General features: G+C 40.2%; 1 long non-coding RNA gene across 1 annotated transcript; it reads left to right on the forward strand.

Moving 5' to 3' along the window:
• The first annotated feature begins 36 nt into the window (after window positions 1-36).
• LOC147178700 (uncharacterized) lies at window positions 37-3,552 on the forward strand. Its single transcript, XR_015094258.1, has 3 exons — window positions 37-95; window positions 1,562-1,638; window positions 3,276-3,552. It is a non-coding gene; the product is annotated as an uncharacterized LOC147178700 (long non-coding RNA).
• The last annotated feature ends 4,011 nt before the right edge of the window (window positions 3,553-7,563 follow it).

Here is a 7,563-nt window from a genome sequence, read left to right on the forward strand (position 1 = left end):
ACTCACTTCCGCGTTTATTACACAGCGTGAGGCGCTGTGATACAGAGCACCGGGGTGGATGACGTCGTCGTTCACTTTCTTGGATATACTGCGCGGTAGTGAAAGGATCGCTTTTTCTTTCGCTCTTTATCCATCTATCTATCTATCTATCTATCTATCTATCTATCTATCTATCTATCTATCTATCTATCTATCTATCTATCTATCTATCTATCTATCTATCTATCTATCTATCTATCCATCCATCCATCCATCCATCCATCCATCCATCCATCCATCCATCCATCCATCCATCCATCCATCCATCCATCTATCTATCTATCTATCACATGCCTTTCTTTTCTCTCACTTTTCTTCCTCCTCCACCTTACAATTATGTATAACAAAATAATAATCACAGTATAATTACTTTTGACATACTGTACTAAAAAGTAAAAATATACAATTAAAGACACTATAGGGGACTATATAAAGGACAATGATTGGATTGAGACAATGCATATTAAGATTGATCATTTCGATGATCAGGGTCACACGTAGTCAAATCACTGGTTCAACATTTTTGTAAACAATTTGAAAAGTGGTGGAAGTTAAGCATCGTGTTACAAGTGAAAATATATTTCACAATTTCCATTTATTTGCTGCCTATGACTTGCATGCAACATTTTGAAAACCTTTTCACTTGCAGAACTATTTAAGTGCCAGTGCGATGTTTGAATTTGATCTCTCATTTATGCCTTTTAAAGACTAAATTAGGTTGTTGTTTTTTTTACATACATTTATAAGGCTTCCATAAATGGTTGTATTGTTCCTGCTACAGTACATTGTATACCAAAGATGTTTTATTTCTTAACTTTAATTTCACATATTTTATAAACCATGAATTTGAAATAGACGCTTAAATTGAACAGAATATACTGCATATAAAACCTGGAGCATACCCTAAAAATAAGATACTTTTTAGAACAGGCTCCGCAGGTCTGCAGTGGCAAGAAGGGTGTGTAGCACAATGATGTCATGATTGAATCACCGCAAACTTTGACCTGATGCCTGACTAGGGTTACACTACACTGTCCGTCAATCGAGTCTGATACAAGTACAGTACGTATAACCTACATGCACGTTAAGACAAAGCTAAAGGTCAAACTGGAGTTCTCTTATCCTTAACCGAGTCATTCAATCCTCACAACAAAACACACACACACACACACACACACACAAAATGCCAGATTTTCTCCAGGAGCTTGCACTATGAGTCACAAGCTGTTTTTTGAATGAGTCAACTGTCAGAGAGCGCCCCCTCCCCCACCCCCCCAGCACAGCCCTCCCTCGCACATGGGGGCATATGCTACCCACGCTATTACGTGGGCTTTAACCTCACCATGGCATCACTTCCTCCTCTTATATCAGTTATGACACATCTTCAAACAGCCCAGAGCATTGGATCTTTATTGACTACTGTGGTAAAATCCATCCACCTTAACGTTATAGCAAGCTTCGGGGGGGGGGGGGGGGTCTTTGGAATTCTTCCTCATAATCTGGTTCTCTTTTTCTTTTCCAGAGACATGCTGCGGCGAGTGGTGGCGTGTGGTGAATTTTCTGCTGAATTAATAGTCCAATAATAGTTCTTGCTCATTGGTGAGTCAACAGGAAATGATGGAGCGGGAGTAAGTAAGGCAAAGGAAGAAATTGGAGTAGAGGTTGGAAGAATAAAAGGAGAAAATACAGGGAGAAGGAGCGAGTTACTTTGTCACGTCCCAGGATTGTGAGCTATGCAGCAGGGAGCAACACACACACACAAATTCTTCCGCTGCTAATAAAATGCAGTGGCGTTAGAGATGACATCGTCATTAATCCGTGGAATAGAGCAGTGGTCCAGAGGTTCACAAGCCATACCTTATAATTGCTAATAATTTGCAATAAATTAAGTTTAAAAATCTATCCCTACATTCTGTATGATACATATGACAGGTGCCGCAAACATATTAAACAAAATACTCCTGCTTACCTTAGCTTTGGGCTGACTGTGGTGTATCCTAAATCTGACATCCTGCATAAATAATGTGTATTGTTTTTTTAAGAACAAGGAATACAGGAATGAAGTCTTGTTTTTGAGAACAAAAAGTTGTACTATTTTAAGATTACATCCTGCTTTAAGAGAAGAATGGCATATTTTTCAGAATTGAAGGAGGTAGTATTACAGGAACAAAGTCATGATCTTGGTAATATTACAAGAATAAAGTTTCATTTTTCAAATCCACTTGGTCAAATTGGACAATTCTTACACCTGAAACACATTGGATTACAACTTTGTTTTTTTTTTCTTAAAATGGAAATTTCTCAAAATGTTTGTTGATGTTTTGTATATCTATTTAAAAATCTGATAAGAAAGTTTTCCCCCTAAAAATTTAAATTTCTTCACCTAAATTTCTTCAGTATTTATTATCGTAACATTACAACATGTTTAATTGGCATCAGATTATGAGTGGGGAGCCACGTGAGGTGTCCCTGCGACAGAGACATGAAACCGTCATTAAATAATATACTGAAGCTGACATCCCAGATGATGAAAGTGATCAGATTAAAAATAGACTTTGACCGCAGTCCAAGTTGCGAAAATTAAGCACAAGCAAATATTGACTGTGATGCCTGTCACTGGCCAAACTGAAAAATATCACATGGATGAGATTTGTTAGTTATACTTGTAGATGTGCGGGCCATTAAAATGTATTCCTTTGATTACAATTAAATGCATGGAGTTGTGGGTGTTCTTCACTTTGCATGCGTCATTATTATGTTTGTAAGCATACAATTTATGTGACTTCAAATAGCTCCCTAATGCCAGCAACCAAAAATATTTGTGCGGGAAATTTTATTTCAGCGACTATTGTGGCTTTTTCTTGCTGAAACGGAACTGTACAAACACTTTTGTCATAGTTGTGTGTACAGGCTGAGGCAATTCTTCAGGATACTGTTATCCATACAACAAGCTTAAAAAAAAAAGTCAGACAAGTTTATCAGTGACTGTTGCTCTCCTTTCCCACGTGCAACTACATTATTCCATAAAACAATCCCTAAAAATGTGTTGGTTTGCCATCCTCTTGCCCAAAGTCAGCTGCGATAAACTCCAGTTCACCCGTTACACTAATGAATATAAGCAGTATATAAAATGGGTGTATGAATAATTTGCAGTGGTGAACAACTGTCCTGCAACATACCGAAAGTTATTCATGCTCTGGAAATTTTTAACTGTTTGCCATTCTGTTCCCTTACAGCCAGCGATCAAAAGGCCCCATCAATCCTCGGCCAGTCCTCCTCCTCTTCCTCTTCTTGGTGGTGGTTGATTATTTGATTTGAACTGAGCTGTATCCCCTCATGGTATGAGGTCAAAGGTTGTGTTACGAAGCCCACTCAGACATCGGAGGAGCTCGACTCTTTCCTGCATCCTCCTACTTGCCAGAGCTGATTTAAAAAATATACATATTAAAGGATTAAACAATTGGTGTGCAGCAAGTAATAATAAACTAGGGCTGAATTAAGTTTATATATGAATGAAAGAAGACAGAAAAGGGCAGCGCAGGTTGAATCAAATCATTATTGTTCCATGTCAAGCTGGCGGAAGGAAGTGGTGGGTGGGAGCACACAGATAGAAAAACTTGAGCGTTTCTTAAGTGTTGGATGATGCCGCACCTTGTTTCACCATTTTGTAGCCTGGCAAATCACATTACTCATCAACTCAATAGATTTGTTTCTTGATTCTCACCTACAACCCACACATCTTTTTTTAATCCATCCTTAAAATACTGAATTTCGGGGGGGAAAAAGTTTGCAGTTATGATATAAATTCAGGCACATTGAGATGAATAGCAAGGAATACAAGCATAGTGGGTAGACTGTGAAAACACCAGTCTGGCTGTAATTACTATTACATGTTTGTACACAGCTGGTTCTTCTATAAGAGAATTCCCTGTGACACTGTGTCAGCAAATCAACTGAGCACAGATGCATTTACCATGGAGCACGTATGTTAACACAAACATTTCCTTCGTCTACCTTGAGATGGAAGACAGATACGGTGGAACCTCTGAAGTTAAACAGTCTGTTCCCGCCTTTTGTCTGGCAGCACTAAGAAGATCTGTCATCCATCAGTCAATCATAGACTTTCATTGAGGGCTGAAATTTGTCTAGGTTTGAATGGCTGTTTGTTGTCCACCAGTTTGAGAACCTTTATGGCTGTCACACTACCCCAACACGCACAGGTAGTACAATTTACGCTGTCCATAGCAAGTTTCTTGAAACCGGATCTATTCTTCATAAGATACCCCGCGGACAGCCTGCTACCAACACCACTGACAAAAACATCAAACTCCTAGACAGGCTTGGGGAGTAACGGAATACATGTACCGCCGTTACGTAATCAGATTACAATTTTTTTTAAACTGTATTCCATTACAGTTACAGGGAGAAACATGTAATCAGATTACAGGTACATTTATTAAAAATGGGGATTACTTCGAGGGATTACAATTTCTACAATGAGAGAGAGCATGAAAGAGGGTGAGACAGAGAGAGAGACAGACAGAGCGAGAGGACAGAGAGAGAGAGAGAGAGAGAGAGAGAGAGAAGGACAGAGAGAGAGAGGGACAGAGCGACAGAGTGAAAGAGAGCGCGTGCACGCCCGCGCGAGTGGGACCGTTGCTACATGTTGGGGAGGTGGGAATGAACGAACTGACTAGTCGTGTCCTCCAAACGCGGGCAGTTTGAAAAAGCTTCACGGACGAGAGGAGGAAATGGCGACCGGTATTCACTGGAACTTACTCGGAGCGAAAGTTTGAGCTAAGAGTCCAGCGGCATGCTACGCGCTGTAGCTTCTTGTCTTCATGACCATACTCAATATTAGAGTAATCCAAAAGCAATCCAGTTACATTACTTTAATATTATGGTACTTGGATTACGTTACTAACTACATTTTTAGCAGGTAACTTGTAACTGTAACAGATTACATTTGAAAAGTAACCGCAGGCAGGGAAAGTCTATCCGGAGGGCTACACTGGAAGTCGGCATCAACAAAAGCTCAATTCAGCGGATTCTTTGGAGAGCAATACAGCTTGTACTGTACTGATATCAAGTTGTTCAAAGGCATCAAGCAGAATATTATGATGCTCAACAACCTGAAGCGGAGTTCACGAAGCTTTCTGGCCATCACGGCCAGAAAGCTTCGTGAACTCCAGTCGGGGGACAGAAAAACTTAAAGCTTTTGTTGATGCTGAGTTCCAGAGTATCCCTGCAGTTACACTTTCCCCGCTTGCTCTAAGAGTTCCTTATTGTAATCACTGGTGTTAGTAGCAGGCTGTCTGCAGCGTGGCTTGTCAAGAACAGATCCTGTTTGAGTAACTTGTCGTGGATAGTCAGGGACTGAATAACTTCTTGCCATGTGACAATCTTGCAACGTTGCTCCAATGTCAATAGGCGAATCGTGACGTGCTTGCAAAAACTACAGCTGAAACCGTCAAATGATGGCATTACGCTCCGCCAAAAGTTCCTCTTCAGAGGAAAGTCCCTGTTGTCAATTTGCGCTGCTAATTTGACTTTGAGCAACTCCGAGCCTCGAATTACAGTTGAGAAAAACAAGTCCTTGTTTGGCATAGTTTTGTACAGCAAATTCCTCCTTCACAGAAATGTCTCCTATCAAAGAAAACACACGAAAGGAGGCTACAAATGTGGGAGTTGGGTTTCTGACTGAACTGACAGCTGCGAGGGACGCATGGGCTCTCAGAGCAGGAAATGACTTGACCTCCCCCAGTGGGAGATCGGCCCGCCCTGACAGCAACCCCCACAGCTCTGAGTGTCCCGGGTCGCCACAGGCGCCCACAGAGGGCCGCGCAGCAAACGTGGTCGCCCATGTGGTGATAATGTCCAATCCAGTATCACCTCAGAAGCTTGAAAATCCAAACACCCTGTTAGCCTTCCAAGATAAACCTCTTTATTTATTTAGTACAGTGTTCTGTTTTACATTTAATACTGGGTAGTGATGGAATTGAGATATCTAAGCCACACCTCCAAAACTGGCCAGTCACAACGCAGCACAAAACAGAACAGATGACACTTTTAGTTGTGACGATATATTGAATTAAAGCATACATTTTATGACCTTTGCAAAAGGTTTATATATTTTGGCTGAACAATGCTTTTCTTATTAATCCCTCGAGGGAGTTATATCCCAGCTAACTTGAGAGTGGCGGACAACACCCCAGGCTGGTCGCCAGTCAATCACAAGTTACATTTGCCACTCACGTTCAAACAGCCGCTGAGTGAGAACTGAACCCACTCTGAATGGAAGTCAGGCGAGTTAACCACCGCACCATTAGTGACAATGATCAATGCTGGCTCTGCCTGAAGGGTTATTATAACACATGACACCAATGCTATTCATTAGCCCATTTATGGTGTTTTCCTTTCTGGTTAGCATTAAGCTAAACTGACTTGAAGTGAAATGTATGTGGTTGTTTTAAAAACACACTGTGTGTTTGTTTTATTTTTTATGCCTAGTTTGACAGTAAACCTCGACTGGAAATCGCCATAAACAGCTTGACGCCTATTTTTTGAAGAATCAATCAATAGATTGTTGTGAAGTGAGTTAAGTTCACCGCTGAATGACAGCTTGTATCTCTCAACAAAACATTCTTAAAGGTACATGTATTTGTGTGCTCCTTGTCCTTGGCATACTAGTCGGACAACTACATGATTTACATTTTTTTATTTTTACCAGTGAGGACAAAAACTGTACTAGTACATCAACCTTAAGATGAAAAATCAAGTATATCATACATAGTATTATTGTGGTTGCTGTTTTGTTCATGAAAAACACTGCTATAGGTTGACCATTAGTGTTCTCATGGTGTGATGGCTGATGACACAACAGGATGTGGAACTAACACCATGTTTGTCAAAGTGTATGAGTATTCTTTGAGCAAACAAACTAGAGTACTGAGGACAGCGGGTGATTGCAGCAATACTGTTGTACATATTCATTTGATGAGTACACACACAACAAAGATATATGTGGGTATAAAACACTCCTTGATATACTGTGTATGTTTTTTTGTTTTGTGTTTTATTGCCGCAAGCTCAGCGGAAAAGATTAACAAAATAGATGGGAGCAACTTAGTTCACTGAGTCATCTTGTATCTTTTCTTTTTTATTGATTTATTTGATCTGTATAGTTCAGCGGCCCAGTGTTCAGCTCTCTCGGGAAGAAAGTTCCACTTTTTAATATGTCTGCTGGGACCTTTCTGTGAAGAGTTTGTATGTTTTGCTTGCGCTTGTGTGGGTTCCAATGAACACAATGTAGGAGAAATAGCCTTCATCTTGATAATAAAAAATTAAAAAAAAGACAACCTAATTGTTTCGAGGACATACAGGGCCAAAGTAACCTGTTTCTTCAGCCTTTTCTGTCTTATGTTGTTGGACAGTCAAATGTAGTATGCTACCTGGTTTTGATCACAAGTCTTGTGTGATTTGATAAAATTAAAATGTGGTGAGAGACACTTGAACTCTTTACAC

Source organism: Leptonotus elevatus, chromosome 2 (genome assembly GCF_054856555.1).
Source record: "Leptonotus elevatus isolate MCC_2025b chromosome 2, RoL_Lele_1.0, whole genome shotgun sequence".
Taxonomy (NCBI): domain Eukaryota; kingdom Metazoa; phylum Chordata; class Actinopteri; order Syngnathiformes; family Syngnathidae; genus Leptonotus; species Leptonotus elevatus.